Below are 26054 nucleotides of genomic sequence, written 5' to 3' on the forward strand. Positions count from 1 at the left end.
TGAAATAAAATCACTAAATCAGATATAAAGCTGGCTAAAGGTCCAGAAGGCAAAAAAAAACTGCAAAATCTTTGGGGGTAAAATTCTCTGTAGGATAGCAATCACTTGTTTTTATAACGGACGAAATCATTTGCAATTCGTCCCTTCTCTACGTCTAACTACGGAACTTGGACCATAATCTATAGCCAATCAATTGTCAAAAGTCCAGCCTCGGCAGGGAATCTGGTGGCCTGAGGTGGGCTTATTAGACACTACTGGAGGGACTACGGTCCCTCTGGCCAAATGCAGCCTGCGCTGGCTTGTGTATGAGCCTGAACCAGGGGTGTGGACGAGCCTGATGAGAGTGGGCGAGCTGTCTCCTCTTTTAATAAGGAACGCCATGATTTGACTATCTGAAAGGAATGTAGAGATGTATTCCTTTTGCTCTTCTTTTTTTCGACCTTACACAATTTTGCCTTTTTATTTAAGAACACTTCATCTTCCACAAGCATATAATATTTTTCTCAAACATTCTATTTCATGATTAATTTCCATAATTCTCAGGCTCCCGCTACTCATTCTTGCGGCCTCTCGGCTGCGACCTGTCACTAAGGACACAGCCACGCCCTAGGCGCCGACGTGGGTCGGGCGCATGCGCGGGCGCAGTTCTTCCCGTGCGCGGGGGACATGGGGTAGTGCGCATGCCCCTAGGTAGGCACGTGACAGCGGGGCCTCCTGGGCCAGGAAAAACGGTGCTAGCAAAGCCGGCAGGGGACCCTAATGCGCTTTAAATTGAAATTAAATTAAATTAAGAACGCTTTGTTTCATAGCCATGGAAGTGAAGGAAAAGGACAGAGGTCAAGGATAACTCCATTTTTGTTGGGGATTGAGTCGTGCCCCATGGAAGGCGTCCTGTGGGCGTGGACGTTGAGATCGTTATTGGTGAGGCTCCCAAACCGATGAGAGGCCTCTCTGCCCGCAGGGCGGATTCCTCCTAAGCTGAGGGATCTGGACACGACAGGTGGACGCCACCGGGGAAGATGCTGCTGCGTGCATGTTCGGGTGTGGACAGGCCAGGGATGCTCAGAAGACAGCGGGAGGAAGCGGCTTGCAGCCTGTGACACCGTGAGGTAGTACCTTTCTCAGCCACCCACCCATTCTGGCAGCTGGGAAGTGAAAACAAGAGTCATCATGGCTTCTGGACTGCAGTGAATGCTCATCACAGCCTGTTTGTAGGACCCCAATACCCACCTGTAGGTGGATCAAATATGGTGGTATGCCCGTACAGTGGAATTACTCGTCAGTGAGCAAGAAGACCATGGCAACCACCACCACATGGGAGAATCTGAAAATAGTGATGCAAGGGAGAGAAGCCAGGTATTCTTCTGGATTCCATTTAGAACCTGGGAAATGTGCGGTAAACTATAGTGGGAGAAGGCAGATCACTCGTTGTGGAAGATGGAGAGTGGAAAGAGGGCTGGATTGCAGATGGTCACGTGGACATCTTGAGGAAGAAGTTCATAACTTGATGGCGGTAGTGTTTTCATGCATGTAAGTCCTCATTATCTACTTTATGTGCCATGTATTATGTGTTATTTATATGTCAGTAAACCTGCAAAATGTGCACATGGCATAATTTATCAGATATACTATAAATGGAGAAATGACAGAATGGGCAAAAAGTAACACAACCCTATAATTAATAAGAATTCTGACCAATTGGCAAATTGTCAGAATTTTATCCATTTTTTTTGCCAAGTAGTACTCCATTGTGTAGATACACCACATTTTGTTTCTCCACCCGTTAGTTAATGGACATTTGGGCTGTTTCTACTTCTTGGCTGTTATGAATAATGCTGCCATGGGCAATCATGTACAGGTGTTTGTGTGGATGTGTTTTAATTTTTCTAGGGTAGGTACCTAGGAAGGGAATTACTGTGTCATATGATAAGTCGTTGTTTAATTATTTGAGAAACTGTGAAAGTGTTCCAACATGGCTGCACCATTTTGCATTCCCATTAGCTATGTATGAGGAATGACATTTCTCCACATCCTTGCCAACACTTATCTTTCTTTGTAGCCATCCTAGGGGCTGTGAATTGATATCTTATTGTTTTAATTTTCATCTTCCTAATGACACATAATGCTGCATATCTTTTTATCTGTAAATTGGCCGTATATCATCTCTGAAGAAAAGTCTGCTCTAGTTGTTTAATAATTTCTGATAGGTTTATGTCCTTTATCATTGAATGGTAGGAGTACTTTATATATTCTTGATAAAGGAATCCAGGAATATGACTTGCAAGTATTTTCTATTCTTTTGGTTTTATCTTAATTCTGTTGATGGTGTCCTATCAAGCCCCAAATTTTCAGTTTGATGAAGACCAACTAATCATATGTTCTTTTATAGCTTTTGCTTTTGGTGTTGTGTATATGAAATAATTGCCTGTTTTTTTAGCTTTATTTTTGTATTTTAAAAATTTATTAGTGGGCGGGCCATGGTGGTTCAGCAGGCAGAGTTCTTGCCTGCCATGCTGGAGACCCGGGTTTGATTCACGGTGCCTGCCCATGTGGAAAAAAAAGGTTATTAGTGAAGTTGTAAGTTTACAGAAAAATCATGCAGAAAATATAGAGGTCCCATATACCTCCCCCCATTACCTAGTTTTCCCTTCTACTGACAACTTGCATTAGTGTGGTGCCTTTGTTACAACTGATGAAACAATGTTATTATAACTATTGACTATAATCTGTGGTTTATAGGGTTTACTGTGTTGCATAGTCCTATGAGTTTTTTTTAAATTATTCTAACAACATATCTACAATTCAAAATTAATCCATTTATCATCATTCAAATCTATAATTCATTGGTGTTAATTGCATTCACAATCCTGTGCTACCATCACTGTCATCGATGACCAAAACTTTCCTGTCACCCCAAACAGAAACTGTACCAATTAAGCACTAACCCCTTTTATTTATTTTTATTTTTTTTATTTTTTTTTTCTTGGTGCACCGTTCCTGGAAGCACTGCAATACCAGGTCGATGCGTGGAGTGGATGGAGCAAGCTCCCATTCCATCTCCCAACTCCAAAAATCCATCCAATATATTGTCCTTGGATAGAGGACGTATCAGATATCAAACTGATAAGAACAGATACTACACTTGATCTCAGCCAAAAGGCCGAGAAGCGATAGCACTAACCCCTTTTGATAAGGTGGTCAAACCAACCCAGCTAGGACAGAGCAACCTCTTCAATGAATGGTGTTCGGAGAACTGGATGTCCATATGCAAAAGAATGAAAGAGAATCCGTCTCTCACTGCCTATACAAAAATTAATGGATCAAAATGGATGAAAGGTCTTACCATTAGAGCTAATACCGTAAGACTTTTAGAAGAAAACATAGGGAAATACCTTATAAATCTTATGATAGGAGATGGTTTCCTAGATTTTAGGCACAAAGCCCAAGCAATGAAAAAATAAATAGATGGGGTCTCCTCAAAATTAAATACTGTGTGCATCAAAGAACTTTGTCAGGACAGTAAGAAAGCAGCCTATGCAAAGGGAGACAATATTTGGAAACCGCACATTAGATAAAGGTTTAATATCAGAATATATAAAGAGATTCTAGAACTCAAAACAAAAAGGCAAACAACCAGGTTAAAAAATGGGCACAAGACATGAACAGACAGACACTTTTCAGACGAGGAACTGCAAATGGCTAAAAGGCATATGAAAAGATGCTCAACTTCCCTGGCTGTTAGGGAAATGCAAATCAAAACTTCTGTGGGGGTTGGCCCACAGTGGCTCAGTGGCAGAGCTCTTGCTTGCCATGCCAGAGACCTGGGTTCGATTCCTGGTGCCTGCCCATGTATTAAAAAATAAAAAAAGAAAAGAAAAGTTAAAAAAAAAAAAGAAAAAAAAAACCTACTATGAAATATCATCTCACACCCACTGGAATGGCCATTATCAAAAAAACAAAACAAAAAGTGCCGGTGAGGATGTGGAGAAAGAGGCACACTTATCCACTATCGGTGGGAATGTAAAATGGTGCTATGGCTTTGGAAGGCAGATGGGTGGTTCCTCAGGAAGCTAAGTATAGAATTGCCATATGATCCAGCAATGCCATTACTAGGAAATGAAGGCAAGAACACAAAGTGATGTTTGCACACCGATGTTTATAGCAGCATTATTAATGATATACATTCTTCTTAAGTGTTCATGGAACATTCTCCGGGATAGACCATATGCCAGGGCACAAAACAGTTGTCAATAAATTTTAACAGATTGAAATTATACTAAGCACTGTCTCTGATGATAATGGAATAAAGCTGGAAATCAGTAACAGGCAGAGAACTGGAAAATTCACAAATGTATGGAGGTTATTAAGAAAATCAACGGGTTTAAAAAGAAAGTGCAAGAGAAATCAATAAATATCTTGAGATGAATGGAAACAAAACACAACTGTGCTGGTTTGAAAATATTATGTACCCCAGAAAAGCCATGTTTTAATCCTGATCTAATCTTGTTGGGAGAGCCGTTTCTTTTAATCCTGCTTCAATAGTGTAGGGTGGAAACTTTTTATTAGATTATCTCCACAGAGATGTGGCATGTCCCATTGTGAGTGTGACCTTTTGATTAGATGGAGATGTGACCCCCCCCACCCCCACCCATCCAAGATGGGTCTGGATTAGCTTACCAGAGCCCTTTAAAAGAGGAAACATTTTGGAGAAAGTGCAGTATTGATGCAGATGCTTGGAGGACAGTTGTTTTAGAGTTGACAGAGCCAAGAGGATACCCAGGTGTTTGGAGATGCAGGCCCTAGCAGTTTACATATGCCTTCTCATGCGATGCTAAGCAAGCCAGAGCCCAGAGTTGTGTTCTGGAGGAGCTTAGTGAAGGCCCACAGATGTCAAGTGAGGAGCCCTCACAGGTTGGCTTTCTGCTCACCCTTATCACCATGCATGTCCCCTCCTGTAGCGCCCACATCAACCATTCTTTCTGAGATTCCTGCAGTTCTCAGACCGGCTTGTGTAGATGCATTCCTCTGTGAAACCCAGATGTGCATCTGCTGTGTACGCAGAGTGCTTATTGCCATCCGTATCATCTCCACCTCCTATTCTCTATCTTTTTAAATGTCTCCAGCATGTGCTCTGCTGAAAGTTGGAAAACGGGCTTTACCACAAGTTTATCTCACTTACTGTATGGATATTAAATGAAGTTTTTTTCACTTCAAGATATTAAACATGCTAATATGTCCAAGGGAACAATTCAATACAAAGAATATATGTTGATGAATTGAGCAGTGGAGAAGCATTCAGAGATCTGAGACTTGAGAGTGATGGAATATTGAAACCTTTGTAGAAGAGTAGAGGATGACGATCTTCAGAAGCACGGCGTTTTTATCAATCATATTATTATAATATTATATAATATATATTATTCATGACATACATTCTTCTTAAGTGTTCATAGAACATTCTCTGTGATAGACCGTATGCTGGGACACAAAACAGTTGTTAATAAATTTTAAAAGTTTGAAATTATACTAAGCACTGTCTCTGATTATAATTGAATAAAGTTGGAAATCAGTAACAGGCAGAGAACTGGAAATTCACAAGAAATGAAGGTTATTAAGAAAATCAGTGGGTCTAAGAAGAAAGTGCAAGAGAAATCAGTAAATATCTTGAGATGAATGAAAATGAAACATGGCTGTGCTGGTTTGAAAATATTGTGTACCCCAGAAAAGCCATATTTTAAACTTGATCTAATAGATTTATTAAAATCCTCATTCAAATCTATAATCTATTAGATCAGGATTAAAACATGGCTTTTTATCAAGTATTTTTCTCAAGATATTTACAGATTAACAGGAGCCAAAGCAGAGCGTGTATGGTGTGCTGGTTTGAAAGGATGTGTCCCCTAGAAAAGCCATGTTTTAATATAAATCCCATTTTGTTAAGGCAGAATAATCCCTATTCAATACTGTATGTTTGAATCTGTAATTAGATCATCTCCCTGGAGATATAAACCAATTAAGTGTGGTTGTTAACCTGAATTGGGGGAAATGTGTCTCCACCCATTTGGGTGGGTCTTGATTAGTTTCTGAAGTCCTATAAAAGAGGAAACATTTTGGAGCATGAGAGCTCTGAGAGAGAGCAGAGCAGAACGACATAGCCACGTGAAGCGGAGTCCACCAGCCAGTGACCTTTGGAGATGAAGAAGGAAAATGCTCCCGGGGAGCTTCATGAAACAGAAAGCCAGGAGAGAAAGCTGGCTGATGATGCCTTGCTCTCCATGTGTCCTTCCAGATGAGAGAGGAACCCTGACCGTGTTCACCATGTGCCTTTCCAGATGAGAGAGAAACTCTGACTCTGTTTGCCATGTGCCCTTCCACTTGAGAGAGAAACTGTGAACTTCATTGGTCTTCTTTAATCAAAATGTCTTTCCCTGGATGCCTTTGATTGGACATTTGTATAGACTTGTTTTAATTGGGACATTTTCTTGGCCTTAGAACTGTAAACTAGCAGCTTATTAAATTCCCCTTTTTAAAAGCCATACCATTTCTGGTATATTGCATTGTGGCAGCTAGCGAACTAGAACAGATAGCAACAGTAGATTCTCTTCTGACAGCTTCTATTTTTCATTGCAAGTAAAAGCAAGGAGAGCATCTGTGAATGAGGAGGATAGAGGGGTTTGGTATTTAAAGCTTGAGAAGAGAGGGGAGACTTCAACCTGAATGTTAATGAACTAGGCAGGTATTTCAGAATTTTAGTGCAGACATAGGACATTCTTGGGATTGAATTTAAGAAATTAATGTAAGCATGTTTGTCAGATAACCCATGAAGCATACTTAGAAATTAGTAAGCATTCATTAGATTGACTACCATTAATCAAGTCAATAATAATACAAATAAAGATGACAACAACTACTGTCACCTACTACTGTAGCCTTATCATAACATGAAAGAAAAACATGTCATATTCATTTATATTTGCCCAATGTCTATAGTTGCAAGCCTATAATGTGTGCTTAAGAGTTGTTTGTTTAGATGATTGGACTGTTTGGGCCATTAAAGGCAATACAAACAATATTCTTGCCTTCTGGAACTTTCTGTGTTATGTGCCATGATTTGGCCTCATGTTGCTAAGATCAGACGTTAAAGACATCTCTAGGCCTGAAACATCCTTCTCGAATCTGGCCTTTGTGATGGTTTCTCTGCTGACAAGCTGAGTTCCCATTTCCCCTGGGAAAATGCCCTGTCCTTACCCAAAAAACAGAATCAGTGAGATTCTTCTGTTTTCCTATAGATTTCATTAAAATACTCTGTCATTTACCTTTGTGTATGCCTTATAGGTGATTGTTCTGCTCTTAAGGTGATTGGTTTTTATATTTGTTTCTTTCCTTTTCATAGTTTATTGATTTTATTATTTCAACACCAGCCCTCCAAATTCAGAGGCCATTTAGAGGTGTATGAATAAGTTCTGCTTGGAGTTAAACCAATAGAAGTTTGACTCTTGGCTTTGTTATTTCTGGGGCTAGTGTTCTTGCACACGTCACCTACACGTTTTCTGCCATTGTTTCCTTTGTTGCTTAGTGGTAATGAAAAGTTAAGAAAGAGGAGACTTTTCTTAAAACAGAGATAGCTTCAAATCTGTAACTTCCCATTTTTGTCACTCCTTACGGCACAGGGAGCTCTCGGTCCTTCATTTCACTGTAGATTCTCCAGTTACAACTCAAATCAGGAATTTCTCATGATTCATTAAGTATCTTATACCCTATACTTTACTGACAGCCATTTGCGACTCTGTCTGAGCCTTTTGATTTTTCCACTTTATTCCTTGGCTTGCTAATGTGTCTTTGCAGGGAGAAAGCTATAGGAATCTCAAAGTTATTATCAGATTCTATTTAGACTTTGGTAAGAGACACTGGGCAATACCTTAATCTCATATTTCTGCTACCTTTTGGCTAGTTAACAAAAACGCTCTATCTTGCTTGATGTAGTCTTAAAACAGTTTGTGTTAATAGGGAAATAAGATGACAAACATGTAAACCAACTACGACAAACATGTAAACCAACTACGAAATAAGACAGTCTTATTGTGGGTACCTTGGAAGGTATGGTCGTTATTTTGTTTTTCTTTTTGACATTAAGTACTTAATGCCTTGAGCAGGTGTGCTGGTTTGAAAGGATGTATGTCCCCTAGAAAAGCTATGTTTTAATCTAAATCTCATTTCATAAAGGCAGAAAAATCCCTATTCAATACTGTATGTTTGAAACTGTAATCAGATCATCTCCCTGGAGATGTGATTAAATCAAGAGTGGTTTTTAAGCTGGATTGGGTGACGACATGTCTCCACCCATTTGGGTGGGTCTTGATAAGTTTCTGGAGTCCTATAAAAGGTAACATTTTGGAGAATGGAGATTCGGAGAGAGCAGAGAATACTGCAGCACCATGAAGCAGAGAGTCCATGAGCCAGTGACCTTTGGAAATGAAGAAGGAAAACACCTCCCGGGGAGCTTCATGAAACCAGAAGCCAGGAGAGAAAGCTAGGAGATGACACCGTGTTTACCATGTGCCCTTCCAGCTGAGAGAGGAACTCTGACCGTGTTCGCCATGTGCCTTCTCACTTGGGAGAGAAACTCTGAACTTCATCGGCCTTCTTGAAGCAAGGTATCTTTCCCTGGATACCTTTGATTGGAGATTTCTGTAGACTTGTTTTAATTGGACATTTTCTCGGCCTTGGAACTGTAAACTAGCAATTTATTGAATTCCCCTTTTTAAAAGCCATCCATTTCTGATATATTGCATTCTGGCAGCCAGCAAAGTAGAACAGCAGGTATTTAGTTGCCATCATCATTATTTCAGTGGCAGTGTTGTGCTGTGTTTAGCAGCGCAGATGAGCTGGGTTTCAACTCTAGCTCCCTCGCTAGGGGTATAGTTACTTAACTTCTTTGTGCCTCAGTTTCATCCTTTTGTACACATTAAATATGATCATATAAGTAGAGATTTTTCCTAGTACCTAATTCTATGGTAGTTAATCACCCAAGTTCCATCTCAGTTAGGGGCACAGTGTTGAGAGTCAGAGTACATGAGAGTGGGTCCTTTGAGGCAGGAGTATTTACCATCCTCAGAGTTTCTGTACAGTTTGGGACATCATAATATCTTCCTCATTAGATAGGGAGAAAAGTTGGTGGGAACACTTATGTCCACAGCTGGCTTTGGGTGAGAGCTCTTGGGTGTTAATTCTCATAGCCTCATGAGAATTCTCATAGCCTCTATATGGAGCAGCCTTCTCTGCCAGGTACTGTGTTTTCGATGGCATATCTCACTTTAACTTTACAGGCATTCCAGAAGCGATCAGAATAATACAATGAATTAAATAAAAATCCCATACACACAATTACTTGGTTTGTTGCTAAAAATAACTTGCCCAAAATGTTTTCTTACTTATTTTTTTCAGATAAATTTTTGAAATTATCAAATCTTAGAAGTTTATTGTCTTAAAAAGCTTTCTTAGGCAATGCTCGCCCTTTTATTATTTAAACTAAACAAAGAATGTTAACTGTTCTAGTTTGTTAGCTGCCAGAATACAATATACCAGAAACGGAATGCTTTTAAAAAGGGGAATTTAATAAGTTGCAAGTTTACATTTCTAAGGCTGAAAAAATGTCCCAATTAAAACAAGTCTATAGAATTGTTCAATCTAAGGCATCCAGGAAAAGATACCTTGGTTCAGAAAGGCTGATGAAGTTCAGAGTTTTTCTCTCAAGTGGAAAGGCACATGGCGAACATGGTCAGCATTTCTCTCTCATCTCAAAAGGCATGTGGCAAACACGGCATCATGTGCTAACTTTCTCTCCTGGCTTCCTGTTTCATGAAGCTCCCTGGAAAGCATTTTCCTTCTTCATCTCCAAAGGTCGCTGGCTGGTAGACTCTCTGCTTCTTGGGGCTATGTCATTCTCTGCTACTCAGAATCTCCCACTTTCTCCAAAATGTTTCCTCTTTTAAAGGATTCCAGTAAGGTAATCAAGACCCACCTGAATATGTGGAGACACATCTCCATCTAATCATTTAACAACCACTCTTGATTGAGTCACATCTCCAGGGAGATGATCTAATTAAAGTTTCCAACATACAGTACTGAATAGGGATCAGAAGAAATGGCTGCTTTTAAAAAATGGAATTAGGATTAAAACATGGCTTTTCTAGGGTACATACATCCTTTCAAACTGGCACATTAACCACAATGCTACTTTATAGGGGAAAGAATAATTTGGACACAATTATTTGCAGCTATTTTTTTGTAAGATTTTCATTGAATGCTTAATGTGCTTGTATTTCCAGTTTACCATTCTAACAAGTATATTTAATTTCTTTTTAAATGTTATTTATAATTATTTAAATGCGTATTATTCTATGCAATATAAAACCTATTTTATTTAAACTCCACTAGTGTTTTTCACTAACATTTTTATTCCAAGGTAATTTTCCATGGATTAATGTTTTACTTAAGCACAGCATTGCATAAGCAAGCATGTCCACCTTCAAGTTTCATGATTTTGAATCCGGAGAAGCTGATGGTCCAGGATGTAGGGAATGTCCTGGCCTTCTTGGGCTCCAGGATCCTGGGTTTGTGAGTTGAGCTGAGAGCCTGTTTTACCAGCTAAGGCTCACATGGCCCTCCAGAAGACGTTTGCATAAACCCATTCAGTGTGACTATGCGGGTTCCTTGTGGCCAAGGGATAGTTTTCAGGGATTTTAGGAAGCTAAGTAACTATTACAACTTAAGGATGGAGGCAACAGCAGGGTTTTATGAGACAATTATATTATAAATGGTCTTTAATCTATTTTTGTATTGTAGAAGATGATAGAATACATAGAAGTACCAAAGCAAAATCTTAAAGTTTCAATGATCATCACAAAGCAAATATGTGAAAGCAGGTGTGTAACAGCCACCTAGAGTAAAATTTCAATATTGCCAGCACTCCCCCAACTTCTTATGGCTTGTCTCACTCATCACACTGCCCACCACAAAGTTGTTCTTTACTCTGAGTTTTGTAACTTCTATTTTAAATATACATACTAAAAGTTGTAAAATTATTACAGAGTTTCTATGTATCACTCATCCATTTTCCCCGAATATTGGCGTTTTGCATAGCCATAATTACAATGATCAGAACCAGGAAATCAACATTTCAGGGGGCCTTTATCTGTTCCAGAATCCCTTCCAGGATTCCCAAACTACCTTCAGTTATTATTTCTGCTTAGTCTCCTTGAGTCTGTAACAGTTCCTGAGTTGGAGCTTGACATTTTTGAAGAGTACTCATTTGCTATTTTTGCTAAATGAATTTGATGATAATCATTTTCTTGTTTTTTTTTTTTAGTTACATTACCAGGCAAATGTATATCCAGAAATATTATAGCTCAATTTTTACTGTTTGTCTAAAACTATATTACAAATGTGTGCCATTATACTCTTTAGTGTTTATCTGGAATTTTGAGAGGACCCATTTTTGCAGTGAGAGGAACCCATAAGAGTGCACTTGTGCACACATGTACATACATTGTCATAACAAGAAGTACTACGAAAGGGAGTTTTATCTATAGCTGCAAAATATAAGTGCTAAAGTGATAGAGAAAATGACCAGTGAACTCCAAGGTGGAGATTAGTAGACAATCTAAGTAAATCTAATCTTGTAACATGGTGACAAGTGATGGTATCCACAAATGTTAGTAGCTGTCATATCCCTCAAGAAAATGGAATTTAAAATACCCACAAAAATACAAATTTCTTATCTGTCCCTTGATCAAGACCAGATGATCTCCAGAGTCCCCACCATTCAGCAATACGAGACTGACCATAAATGGAGCTTAATTTGACCTAGCTGAGAACCAGAATTGTTGAACAAGATCCAAGGAGAAAGTTGACACAGTTGCTCACCAGAAGAGCAGGGAAGGTGAGTGTTCTGGTTTGCTAGCTACCGTTATGCGATATACCAGAAACAGAATGGCTTTTAAAAAGGGGAATTTAATACTTTGCTAGCTTATAGTTCTAAGACTGAGAAAGTGTCCCAGTTAAAGCAAGTCTATAGAACTGTCCAATCTAAGGCATCCATCCAGGGAAAGATACCTTGGTTCAAGAAGGCCGATGAAGTTCAAGGTCTCTTTCTTTCATCCAAAAAGGTACATGGCGAACACAGTCATGGTTCCTCTCTCGGCTGGAAGGGCACATGGTGAACACGGCGTCTAATCTATTAAATAAAATATGTAGATATTAGACCTATCATAACTTCATAGCTTATTTCTGACTGGGGAATATAAAATGTCCACACACAGGGAAAAACTAAACTCTAGGATCATTTTTTTCTAACTTTGTAGTTGTATAATATATCATATATACAAAGCAAAGAAAGAAAAAAAACAATAATTTTCAAAGCACTCTTCAACAAGTAGTTACGGGACAGATCCCAAAGTTTGTCACGGGTTACCATACCATCATCTCAGGTTTTTCCTTTTAGCTGCTTCAAAACATTGGCGACTAGGAAGAATAAATATTTTTTTTATCATCACAAATGACTTTTTTATGAAAAAATAACATATATACAAAAAAGCAATAAATTTCAAAGCACAGTGTAACAATAAGTTATGGAACAGATTTTAGAGTTTGATATGGGTTACAATTCCACAATTTTAGGTTTTACTTCTAGCTGCCCTAAGATATTGGAGACTGAAAGAAATATCAATATAATGACTCAGCAATCATACTCGTTTGCTAAACCCTACCTTCTCTGTATAATTCCACCATCATCTTTGATCTTTCTCCCAGTCTTTAGGGATATTTGGGCTATGTCCATTCTAACTTTTTCATGTTGGAAGGGGCTGTCAATAATATGGGGTAAGTAGATGGAACTAGCTGATGTTCTGGAGAGGCTGGGCCCTCTAGGTTTCAGGACTTATCTGATCCAGGAACCCATGTGGAAGTTGTAGGTTTCTGGAAAGTTACCCTACTGCATGGAACCTTTGTGGAATCTTCTATATTGCCCCAGGTGTTCTTTAGGATTGGCTGGAATGGTCCTGGTTGGTGGTTGGCAGGTCATGACAGGTAGCAATGTCTACCTGAAGCTTGCATAAGAGCAACCTCCAGAATAGCCTCTCGACTCTATTTATACTATCTTAGCAACTGATGCCTTATTTGTTAAGCTTCGTTTCCCCCATTTGATCAGGATGGCATTGTTGATTCCATGGGGTAGTCATCTTCAATGCCACCAGGGAGATTTTCACTCCTGGATGTCATGCCCCATGTAGGGGGGAAGGCAATAATTTCACTTGCAGAGTTGGGCTTAGAGAGAGTGAGACCGCATCTGAGCAATAAAAGAGATTCTAGGGTCATTTTTAAACAAACAATTTACTAAATAACACACCTTCATGTCTTTCAACATGAGTGAGTTTAAAATTCACTGCTGTGATATGAGAAATCGAGTAGTGCAGAATGAAATTTTGTAGCAAAGCAATAATAAAAGTCAGTTATTAGAGGGTGTGGATGTGGGTGTGGGTTTTAACATACAAATTCTGCAATTAATTTACAGCAAAGGACCCTTAGTCTAGGTATCTAAAAATGCACTGTACTCTGTGAAGTTCTGCAGAACTTAACACAAATTCCTTTCAAGTTCAGGGAAATTGTGTGCCCTCTGAATTTATGAAATCCTGATCCTTCCCATCTTCAATTTTTAAGCTTCCACTTCAAAGCAGTGAGCAGCTTACCTGAGAAGGGACTCAGCTCAGTGTCCTCCCTGGACGGCATCTGCACAGTGTCACCCTGGCTCTGTCCTGGATTTGACCCCCTCAGGCTCCCCCACCCAGTGTGACTTCCCAGTATTGTGTAGACATTGGGTGGTGGGGAATAAGATGTCACGCGTGGTGTGAGACCTATTTATGATACGCGTGGTGGAAATGGAATAAACAAACCTGTTAAAAGGGGAAAGATGCTGCAGTGGGTTGATTGGATCCAGGCTCCATTAGAGCTGGAATTTCACGTTTACTTAAGTTCTAATAGTTGGATGCATTTGAGGCTTTTTTTCTATTTCTGTTAGGATAGAGACATTTTATTTTTCCTTCAGTGGGATTGCATTGTTATTAGAATTGAGTGTCAGAAGTATCAGAAGCAGTATAACGAGAATAATAAAAATGCAAATTCATACTGTGATTTCTTTAAACTTGTCAGTTATTTTGAGTAAAATCTGCATGTTTACAATGTTTAGATTTCCATCCTTCTTCTTTTTGTCCATTTGTAGAGTGTGATAATGCTTTATTTCAGATATCACACATTTTGTGAACCTTTAAAAGTGGTTATAAAATATGGTAAAGGTATATTTTATAAAATATAATTGGTTAATCTGGTTTAGAATTAAGCTGATTTACTTTAAGTAAGTCTGATTTGCTTGAATAGGTACTTTCCTCACTAAGATCTTATTAGGCTAGTGTTTATATTTTTATACAATGCTTTATGAGGGAGAACAAATGAATGTCAACATTCATTTGTTGAAATGAGTTTCAGCACATTGAAAATGGGATGGGATACAAGAAAAAATATCAGTGCAAGCTAGGGTCTATAGTCAACAGTAACATTGTAAGATGCTTCCACTGTATGTAACAAAGACATTATGCCCAAACTAAATGTCAACAAGCAGGGGATATGGGAGAGGGGTATGGGATTCTTTGTGGAAGAAAAGGAAATGTCTTTAGATAGATTGTGGTAGTAAAGGCATGGCTATGTGATTATACCAGGATCCATTGGTTTTTTACTTAGGATGGATTGTATGATGTGCAACTGAAACCGTTTAAAAATGAACAGAGAGAAACAAGTCCTAGGAAAAATGCGAGAAAGAGGTGTATCTATTCACTGCTGGTAGGGAAACTGAGAGAGGTGCAGTCCCTTGGAGGGTGGTGTGGTGGTTCCACAGGAGGCTGGGGTGGGCTTGCCATAGGATCCTGCAGCCCCGTTGCTAGGTAAATACCTGGAGGAGCTGAGTGTGGGGACACGAATGGACATTTGCACACTTGTGTTTATGGAGCAGTGTGGGTGATAGATGGAGTTGGCCTAGGTGGGCAACAACTGACGAGTGGAAAGTGGACTTGTGGTGATACATACAATGGACTACTAAACAGCTGCAAGAAGGAATGAAGTTGTGAGGCTTGCATCTAGGTGAATGAAACTTGAGGACAGTATGTTGAATGAAATGTCAGAAACAAAAAGACAAATATTATCATGCCCATTCAAATGGACTAACTGAAATATACAAACTTGGAGAATTGAAATCAAGAGCGTGGGTTATCAGGTTGGGGCCTATTGTAAAGGGTCCTAGATTATAAGCTCTTACTGCAGTCACAACTGTTCTGGAGTTGTAACTGAAATTTGGTGTAAAATTTCTATTTTGGTTAGTGCATTATCTAATTTAACTTGTATGGTCAGTGTGTTAGACACCATAATTGCGTGGAATCTTGAATAGTGCGTGAGACCTTGTTGGTACAGGTGAGTGTGTCCCAGTACATCCCCAATACATCCGAGAGTAATTTCAGCAGGGAATAAAAAAAGCATTTACAAAGTCCCTTTGAGGGTTTGGAGAGAAAGGTGGAAATATTAAGCTTCCCTATCTGGGGAATTCCTGATTTTCTCACAAGTCGTGGGGACAAACAATTCAATAGACTCAGCCCTCAATTTTTGGGTTCATCCCTAGGAAATTTATTACTGCAAAGGAGAAGCTAATCTGAACTATGATTATGTCTAAGGGTCACCCCCAGAGAACCTCTATTGTTGCTCAGATGTGACATCTCTCTCTAAGCCAACTCGGCAGGTAAGCTCACTGACCTTTGCCCTATGTGGGACATGACTCCCAGGGGTGTAAATCTCCCTGGCAGTGTGGGACAAGACTCCTGGGGTGAACTGGGACCTCACATCATGAGATTGAGAAGGCCTTCTTGACTCAAGAGGAAAAAGAGAAATAAGACAAAATAGAGTCTTAGTGGCTGAGAGATTTCGGAGTTGAGAGGTTATCCTGGAGGTTATTCTTATATGTATTATATAGCTATCCCTTTTTAGTTTATGGTGTATTGGAATGGCTAGAGGGAAGTACCTGAAACTGTTAGACTGTATCCCAGTTGCCTTGATTCTTGAAGACAATTATATAACTATACAACTTTTACAATGTGACTGTGTGATTGTGAAAACCTTGTGTCTCATGCTCCTTTTATCCAAGGTATGGACATAGGAGTAAAAAAGTAAAGACAAAATAAATAAATAATAGGAGGGGTTAAGGCATAAAAAAATTGAATGGATTGAAATACCAGTGGTCAATGAGAGGGAGGGGTAAAGATTATGGGATGTATGAGTTTTTTATTTTTTCTTTTCATTTCTTATTCTTGAGTAATGCAGATGTTTTAAAGATTATCATGGGATGAATATACAACTATGTGATCATATTGTAAGCCATTGATTGTATACTTTGGATAGGCTGTATGTGTGTGAAGATATTTCAACAAACATATTAAAAAATATATAATACTTTACAGTAGATTTCTCATTTAATCCTCTAAATGACCTTATGTAATTGAAATTGTTACTGTCCAGACACAATCTTCTAAAGTCTGCCCTAGCCTACCTCTCCAAACATCTTTGGCTTTCTCCATTTTACTCTCTAGTTATCCAGGTATATTAGACCTCCTCCTCATTGGGGATCGTATCATGATGTTTTTTATGTATAGAATCAGGGCCATTGCTATCCTACACCTTGCCATACTTCCTGGATTACTTCTTCTACCAATCTTTACTGCCTTGGCTCTATCCTCTTCAAACATCAGGGCAACAGCTGAACTCTAGGCTCCACCCTCCTCAAGCATTGGGGTGACAGCTTGATTCTGTGCCGTCTCTGGGGCACAGGCTCAACTCCCTAGAATAGCAGGGTGGCAGCCAGACTCTCCCCAGTCCCTGGGGAATGTGCTCTATCATATCTGAAGCCTGGGCAGAAGGATTCCTAAATGTATAAAGTGTGCTACTCACCTGTCATGGTCAGGTTCATGTGCCATCTTGGCCAGGTGGTGGTACCCGGTTGTCTGGTTGGGCAAACGCTGGCCTGTCTGTTGCTATGGGGACATTTCATTTGCTGTCATCTAATGGGAGTGTCTTCTGCAATGAGTGATGCTTAATCTCATCACCGGAAGACTTTTAAGGATTGTTCAGAAGAGATAATCCCTCTTCCTGCTTCAGCCAGTCAGCCTCTCTTGAGAGTTCATTGAGGACCCTCACCGAGCTACCAGCTTGTGCCCTGCCCTATAGACCTTGAACTCTGTGTCCTCATGTTTACGTGAGACACTTTTATAAATTTTATATTTTATATAAATATCTCCTGCTGGTTCTGTTTCTCTAGAGAACCCTAGTAATACATTCACCCTTTCCATGTAAATGGGTGGGTCCACTCTCCAGGCCCAAGGTGTCTTTGCTTCAGACCTCAGTTTCCATGGTTCTTCCTTTGAAGTAATTTTTCTTTCAACCTGTCCATTTTCTGTTCCTTTTATTCCTGGTTGACAGTGGTTCCATTCAAACAGATCTTGCAAATAAATTATTGATTTCAGATTCAGCACACTGGGATCCCTGGATAACTGCATTTCCAATCCTGACTCATACTGAAATGGCTGGTTCCATGTTCAATTAAGTTCTCATTGGGGCTCTATTCTCTGAGGACTCACTTTCTAGAAACTCAAAATTTTCTAGACCATCAAATTCTGGTGTCTTTGTACCCAAGAATTTAGGTCTCAGTTTATCCCTTTCCTCACACATTTTAGTATAAGCTACAAGGAGAAGCCCAGTCATACTTTGCACATTTAATTTGGAAATCTCTTCAGCTATATATCTAAGCTCATCACTTTCACATTCTACCTTCCACCAGAAATCAGGGATCAGTTTTGCAAAATTCTTGCCAATTAAAATAAGGGTGGTCTTTCTTCCAGTTTGCAATTATACATTCATGATTTCAGTCTACTAACCTCATTGGAAGTACTCTTAACATCCATACTTCTACCAAAAGTCTCTTCAGAGCAATCTGGGACTTTTCTACTAAGCTTTTCACAGTTCTTCCAGAATCTTTCCCTTTATCCATTTTGTAAAGTTGTATCAGCATTTTTGGTATTTGCAAATCACAATCCATTTCTTGGTACCAAAATCTGTTTTGGGTCGCTAAAGCTGCTGGAATGCAATATACCAGAAATGGATTGGCCCTTATAATCAGGATTTATTAGCTTACATTTAACCAGAAAATGCCCCAATTCAAGACTTCAACAGGACAATACCTGGAGTTTGAAGGCCGGAGGCTGGTATTGGGGACTTCTCTTTCACATGGGAACACACATGGCCAACATCTGCTGGCCCTTCTCTCCTGGGTTTCATTGCTTTCAGTTTCTGGCTGTGTGTTTCTTTCTTTTAGCTGCTGTTTCTCTTAGTTTTTCTGGGTGTGTCCTTGTCTCTCAGCTTCTCTAGGGGTTCTTCCATGAACTTCTCTCAGTTTCAACTCTTAGCTTCTGTAGGTCTTTTATTCTCTTATAACGGACTCCTGTAAGCTGATTAAAACCTACTTTGAATGAGGTGGGTCACATCTCAACTGAAATAATGTAAAAGGTCCAATCTGCAACAGGGCTTCACCTCCAGGAGTGGATTAAAAGCACATTAAAAGCACCTTGAATGGGTGGAGTCACGTCTCCATCTACTCAAAGGCCACACCCACAGTTAGGTGTGTCACATCTCCGTGGAAATAATCCAACCAAAAGGTCACACCTACAACTGGGTGTGTCACATCTCCATGGAAACAATCCAATCAAAATTTCCCACCCTCAGCTATAGGTCTGGCCCTACAAGATTGGATCAGGATTTAAACATGGCTGTTCTGTGGTACATAATATTTTCAAACAGGCACAAGTATTGTTCACAAATGTTTGTTGACTTAATCAGTGACCATGTCTGGAGCAGCTAGGGACATGCTATTTTAAAACTACAAGCCCATAGGATGGTCAAATCTCCTATACCTATTTGTGTTTGAAAAATATTTAGATTTATTTTTTGATCAATAACTTCATGACTTTCCTTTGTGATTATTATCAATCTAGGTCTTTTTTATCCCATCAGAAAAATTGTGATTTTTATGTACAGTTTTCATACCTAATTGTTTTTCTTCATCTATATTCTAATATGGTAAATATTATGATAATCAATCTTGATAATTTTCAGTAAGTTACTTTTCAAGCATACTAGCTGTTCTTCAACACCCAGAATTCAGATAAAACCCTGGTACTTGTCATGTTTGTCACAATTAAGAAGTATCAAGTTACTTGGGAGCAAGTTTGTGGTAATTATCATTATTTATTAAATGAGATAATACACACAGCATAAAACAATTTTGCAAGCCATAAGGCAGTATGAAAAATATGGGCTGTTATTGCCATTCATTAAAAAAATTTTCCAAAGTTAAAAAAAAATTATTAAAACCATCATAAAATATTAATTAAAAAATATTTTATTGAGAAATATTTACCACATACATAGTATAGTCTATGGCTCACAGTATCATCCCATAATTCTGTATTCATCACAATGATCACTTTTAAAACACTTGCATCACTGCAGAAAAAGAAATAAAAAGAATAAAAAGAAAAAACTCATGCATCCATACCCCTTAGCCCTCCCTCTCATTGATCACTAGTATTTCAATCTACCCAATTTTTTTCCCTTTATCATCCTCTATTATTTATTTATATTTTGTCCTTATTTTTTTCACCCACCTGTCCATACCCTGTGTTTTAGTTTGCAAGCTGCTGGAATACGATATACCAGAAACAGAGCAACTTTTAAAAGGGGGAGTTTAATAAGTTGCAAGTTTAAAGTTCTGAGCCCACGAAAATTTCGCAATTAAAACAAAACTATAAAAATGTCCAATCTAAGGCACCAGTAAGAGGTTACCTTCACTGAAGAAAGGCCGATGAAGTTCAGGATTTCTCTGTCTTCTGGAAAGGCACATGACGAACATGGTGACATCTGCTAGCTTGTCTCCAGTCTTCTTGTTTCATAAAACTTCCCCAGGGACATTTTCCTTCATCTCCAAAGGTCTCTGACTGTGTGGGCTCTTGTGGTTCTTGTGGCTCTTTTTCCTTTTTTAAAGGGTTCCGGTAAACTGATAATCAAGACCTATCTGGAATGAATGGAGTCACATCTCCCTCCAATCAAAGGTTAATACCCACAATTGGGCAAGTCACATCTGCATGGTGATGGTTTAATCAAGTTTCCAACCGGTAGTACTGAATAGGGATTGAAAGGAACAGTTGCTTCTACAAGATTGGATCACGATTAAAACATGGCTTTTCTAGGGTACATAAATGCTTTCAAACTGGCATGGCCTATGCTCTGGTTTGCTAGTGCTGGAATGTGGTATACCAGGAAAAAATGGCTTTTAAACCGGGGGATTTTTTAAGTTGCAAGTTTACAGTTCTAAGGCTATGAAAATGTCCCAATTAAAGCAAGTCTATAAAAATATCCAAATTAAGCCACCAACAAGAGGTTACCTTCACTTTAAAAAGGCTGATAAAGTTAAGTTTTTCTCTCTTAAATGGAAAGGCACATGGCAACACGATGATGTCTGTTAGCTTTCTCGCCAGGCTTCTTGTTTCATGAAGCTTCCCCAGGGACATTTTCCTTCTTCATCTCCAAAGGTCACTGGCCTTGTGGGTTCTCATGGTTCTTATGGCTCTGGGGCTCTCTCCGAAATGTTTCCTCTTTTAAAGTATTCCAGTAGACTAATTAGTGAAGACCCACCTCAAATGGGTGGAGTCATATCTACCTCTAATCAAAGGTTAATACCCACAGATGGAGTATTAGATCTCTGGAGAAAATCTAATAAAGTTTCCAACCTACAGTACTGAATAGAGATGAGAAGAAATGGCTACCTCCACATGATGGATCATTATTAAAACTTGGCTTTTCTAGGGTACATAATCCCTTCAAACCAGCACACCCTGGATAAAAGGAACATCAGATGCAAGGTTTTCATAATCGAATGACCCCTTTGTAAAAGCTATACAGTTATACAATTGTCTTCAAGAATCAAAGCTACCAGAATAGAGTTCAACAGTTTCAGATCCCTTTAGCCACTCCAATGCACCATTAACTAAAAAGGTTATCCATAGAATGCATAAGAATAGCCCTCAGGATAACCTCTCAGCTCTGTTTGAAATCTTTCAGCCACTGAAACTTTATTTTGTCTTATTTTTCTCCCTCCTTTTGATCAAGAAGGCTTTCTCAAATCCCATGATGCTGTTTCCTGGTTCATCCTGGGAGTTCTGTCCCATGTTGCCAGGGAGACTTATACTCCTGGGAGTCATGTCCCATGTAGGGGAGGGGGACAGGTCAGTGAGTTCACCTGCTGAGTTGGCTTAGAGAGCGAGGCCACATCTGAACAACAAAATAGGTTCTCTGGGGGTGACTCTTAGGCTTAATTATAAATAGGCTTAGCTTCTCCTTTGCAGGAGTGAGTTTCATAGGGACAAAATACAAGATCTAGGCCTTAGCCTCTTGTGTTGGTTGTCCCCACCACTTTCAAGAATATCAGGAATTCCTCTAATGGGGAATTTCTCCCCAGTTCCCCAAGGTGACTTTGCAGATACTGTTTTATTCTCTGCATAAATTACTCTGGGATAAATTGGGGCGTCACACTAACGTGTACAAACCAACAAGATCTCATGCCCTATTCAAATTCCATGTAATTATGGTCTTCAACTAATCTGACCATAGAAGTTAAATTCAATAATACACTAACCAAAGTATAAATTTTGCATCAAATAAACACCTTTCCCTTTAGTCTCACACTGAAGTTGAGATTTTTAAATCTGGACCATATTATCTACCCTGTGTTCTAATTTTCCTTAGTCCTATGCACTTCAGCTTTATTCATACATAACTCTAGTCAAAATTCGATCACTTTTTCAACTTTTTGAACAGTTACTTTGTGGGGTAAAGCTGACTCTTATAGCTTCAGTGCTCTAAATCTGAGTCTCAGGTGTCACAGAAATACCCAGAGTTTCAGGGAAAGACCAGGTTATATGCAAATAGCCCAGTATCTCAGATTTTATAAATGACAGTTAAAACTCCAGAATGTATGTCACTGCTGTGTAACAGTTTACAATTTAGAACCCTTTACATTAGACCCAACATGATAAACGCATGTTCTCAACTTCAATTCTCCAAGTTTGTATATTATAGGTAGTCCATATGAGTGAGGCATGATAATATTTGTCTTTGTTTTTCTGCTTTTCACTCAACATACAATCCTTAAGGTTCATTCACTTAATTGCATGCCTCACAACTTCATTCCTTCTTGCAGTCACTCAGTAGTCTGTTATAAGACATGACTACTTGACTCATAAATTGCATCAGGGGACTCCATGGCTAACTCGTGTTTGTCTTTTATGATTCAGCTTGGGTACCACTTGTGGGAAGCCTTTCCTGTCCTCTTATAACTAGTTTTGGTACCCTTCCTATGTGTTCCTCCTTACTTGGTCCTATTTGCTTGCTTGTCTTCCCTCCTAGATTTTAAGCTATTCGGGGTGGGAGTGGGGTACCTTTCAGAGTGCCCTTGGCATATACGGGAGGCACCGTTAATATTTGTTGAATGAATGGTTAAATCTGCATTTAACATAGATCACTCTGGCAGTATTCTCATACAGAGCTCACAGATGCCCATAATGCAAGGCCATGTTCCCTTTTGCTTATTTGTTTTTACTGGGTGGTTAGTTTGGGTTGTCCTTTGGTAATTAATTTAATTTTTGCTGCCTGCTTTTTTTAAACAGCATTTAAAAATATTGTCATTTTCAAAATAAAGGCGAGAATGTAGATGCAACTACATCTACATTGTTAGTTCAAATTAATTAACTTGGGACTTCCTTGTTCAGGCAGGCATTGATGTAAAGGTTTTTAATATTTTCTTGTCGCCAGTATTTTAAAGCATTTTCATTAAATCACTGTTTTTCCTCAGAAAATCCTAGGAGTGCCTCATGCTGTGGAACAGAGATATGATGCTGAATTCTTTAAGAAGTTCAGAAATCAGAATATTGTTCTCTCAGCAAGAACTTGTGCTCAGGTAATTACTGATTTCAAAATAAAGTAATTTGTGATTTTTAACAGTAATTCTTTGAGCCATGCAATTAGTGTTCTCACATTCTTATATCATCACATTTTCTTTTTTTGTCGTTATATTAATAAATATAGAGAAAATAGCATAATTTAAAAAAATATGTTCATTATTTTGAGTTTATAAAGAATTTTTACAATATTAGATTGAGAAACTTGATACAAATTAGGGAAAGTCAGGTATATTTCCTATCACTTCTTATCAGTGTTGCATAAAAAGTTAGTTTTAAGTTTTTGAATATTGTCATCCAAAATCAGTCCAGTATTTAAGATTCACAATGAAAACTTGTCTCTTACCTTTTGTGTATAGGAAAGTAATGTTCAGGCCCTAGAAATCCTTTTTACTTACCACGGATCAGTCCTGCTTCCTCAGCGCCTTGCAATTCTCTCAAACTTCCCAGAGATGACTTCTCCATATGAATATTCTGTTTTGCTTCCTGAGGCCTGGTAAGTAAATATCTTGACTGAACTTCAACTTCTTTCTAAATGATAATGATTTTTTATTCTATGCTGAATATGTTAAATTAAAAAATAATAATTTATTCAAACTTTTCTTTTTTGGTAATAAAATTCTTTCAACCTTATTTTTAAGTGAGTCTGAGGCCAAAGTGTGTCTAGTAGAGCAGGAGGATCACTGTAATGTAACCAGGAAGTAACTTTCCCTTTTATTGAAGCCTCTTGATTTTACTGCTATTTCCTCAGTATGTACTATTCTCTGGTTAATTAACCAGTTTTTGGTATCAAAACATCTGTTTCCCTTAGTTGTATCTTTTAGATAGAAATTGGAGTGTAATTTTGATAACTTTAGTTGGTATGGCTCAAGGATCCAGAAACATCTAAATTCTGCTTTGCCCAATTAACCCTTTCTCTCTCTGACATCCCAGAGGTTGCTATACATACAATGAACAAAGACAAATGGGAAATGAAAGCACCACTTACTCTTAGACTGACAAGTTATATCTCAGTTCAAGGCTGTTTGATAAAGAATTTGTTACATATGTCATAGACATAGCCAAAATCTCTGAAGTATGACCCCCAGTCCCAGTTTTGCCAAGCCCTTCGGCTTCTGTAGGCCACAACATGTATTCTCGAGAATGAAGAAAATAAAGTGTATTTGCCCCAGTGCCTGCCTCAAGGAGGGAGAAGCCATTAGCCCCCCCACACCCCCAGCCCGAATAGCGCCTGGGGGAAGGGAGAAGAGCCAGCATTTGTCTGGTGTCCTTCACGGACTGCAGGGAGGCAGAAGGCAAAGGCCTAACAGGCCACAGCTCTGTGCGAGGCCTTGTGAAATGCAGTGGGCTACTGTGTGCCATTCAAAGTAAAACCACAGAGCCATAACCTCTTCTGTGAGGTCCTTCATAAGTTACCCCTTCTTTTATATTCTCATCATTCTTTGGTCATTCCTGTGGTATAGCGCTTTTTCATTGTATTATAGTTAGCCATTTTTTATTTCCACCTTTCTCTTGTTTCTTTGTTCAGAAATCCCAAACTGACTTCTAACAACTGTCTACTCTTTATTTTGGGGTCGTCAGAGACTAGGGTGGGGCTTTTGTTGTGGTGCTCTGAAAGTGCTTGTTGACTAGATGAACTTGGTCCATCTTGTGCCCATTTCCAAAAGGGATTGAAGGATATTCTCATGGGAATGTCGTAGAATGAACTCTCACCTGTACTCTGGAAGAAGTGCCAGGTTAGTTTTTATATGAGGTTCCAATGGCCTTAAAGTTTCAGTTGCTGTATCAGCCCATAGTTAAAGCCTTTTACTCAAATTGCCTCAACTTAATGAATGTGTAGGTCAGTAATCATGGAAATTATTTCCTTTTTGAGAAAATTCAATTAGATTTGAATATTTACTGTTTGTTTCCAAATCATTTGGAATTCTTAGATAAGGTGATCACAGGGTCTCTGTTTAGCTAGAATTTCTCACAGGTGAAACTGTGCATCAGAAATTCAAAATTTGAGGTATGCTCAAGTTGTTCCCTAATATATCAATCTAGTGGAATGAATTTGTATTTTCAAAACAAGCATTCAAACCAGTCATACCGTACAATTAATGAGACCACAGATTTATTTGGATTTCATCACTTTTTCTACTCGTATCCTTTTTCCATTCCATGATTTAGTCCAGGATACCATATTTCATATAAACTTCACTTACTTTTTTTTTTTTTTTAAATATTTTTATTATAAACAATGAACTGACATACCAGACATACCAACATTCTTGACATGACATAGTTGGTCATTCTTGACATACAAACATTCTTGACATGGTTATAGTCAGTGGCTAAGTATATCATCACGTAGTTGTGTGTTCAACACCATGATCTTTTTTTGAACATTTTCAACTCTCAAGCAAAAGAAAGAAAAAAAAAAGAACTCATACATGCCATACCCCTTACCACTCCATTTTACTGACTACTAGTATTTCGGTCTACTCAATTTATTTTAACCTTTGTTTCCCCTATTATTTATTTTTTATCCATATTTTTTACTCATCTCTCCATACCATAAATAAAAGGAGCATCAGACACAAGGTTTTCACAATCACACAGTCACACTGTGAAAGCCATATCATTGTACAGTCATCTTCAAGAAATGTGGCTACTGGAACACAGCTCTACAGTTTCCGGCACTTCCCTCTAGCCACTCTAATACACCATAAACTATAAAGGGGATATCTGTATAATACATAAGAATAACCTCCAGGATAACCTCTCAACTCTGTTTGAAATCTCTCAGCCACTGACATTTTATTTTGTCTCATTTCTCTCTTCCCCTTTTTGGTCAAGAAGGCTTTCTCAGTCCCATGATGTCAGGTCCTGATTCATCCAGAGAGTTCTGTCCCATGTTAC

At 38.7% G+C, this 26054-nt stretch overlaps 1 long non-coding RNA gene and 1 other non-coding gene across 6 annotated transcripts in view; one reads left to right on the forward strand and one right to left on the reverse strand.

The window, feature by feature from the left end:
• Positions 1 to 689: 689 nt before the first annotated feature.
• The window catches only part of LOC143650265 (uncharacterized), a 154549-nt gene continuing 129184 nt past the window's right edge, over positions 690 to 26054 (forward strand). For 3 of the 5 annotated variants that reach the window (XR_013159475.1, XR_013159479.1, XR_013159478.1), the window contains exons 1-4: positions 690 to 1530; positions 11802 to 11941; positions 23048 to 23152; positions 23513 to 23649. This is a non-coding gene — a long non-coding RNA (uncharacterized LOC143650265). Of the gene's footprint in view, positions 1531 to 11796; positions 11942 to 23047; positions 23153 to 23512; positions 23650 to 26054 lie in introns of all 5 variants that reach the window. The other 2 variants (XR_013159476.1, XR_013159477.1) reach the window with 2 other exon arrangements.
• Positions 2982 to 3172, reverse strand: LOC143651128 (U2 spliceosomal RNA). Its single transcript, XR_013159865.1, has one exon. It is a non-coding gene; the product is annotated as a U2 spliceosomal RNA (small nuclear RNA).

Source organism: Tamandua tetradactyla, chromosome 11 (assembly GCF_023851605.1).
Source record: "Tamandua tetradactyla isolate mTamTet1 chromosome 11, mTamTet1.pri, whole genome shotgun sequence".
Lineage (NCBI taxonomy): Eukaryota > Metazoa > Chordata > Mammalia > Pilosa > Myrmecophagidae > Tamandua > Tamandua tetradactyla.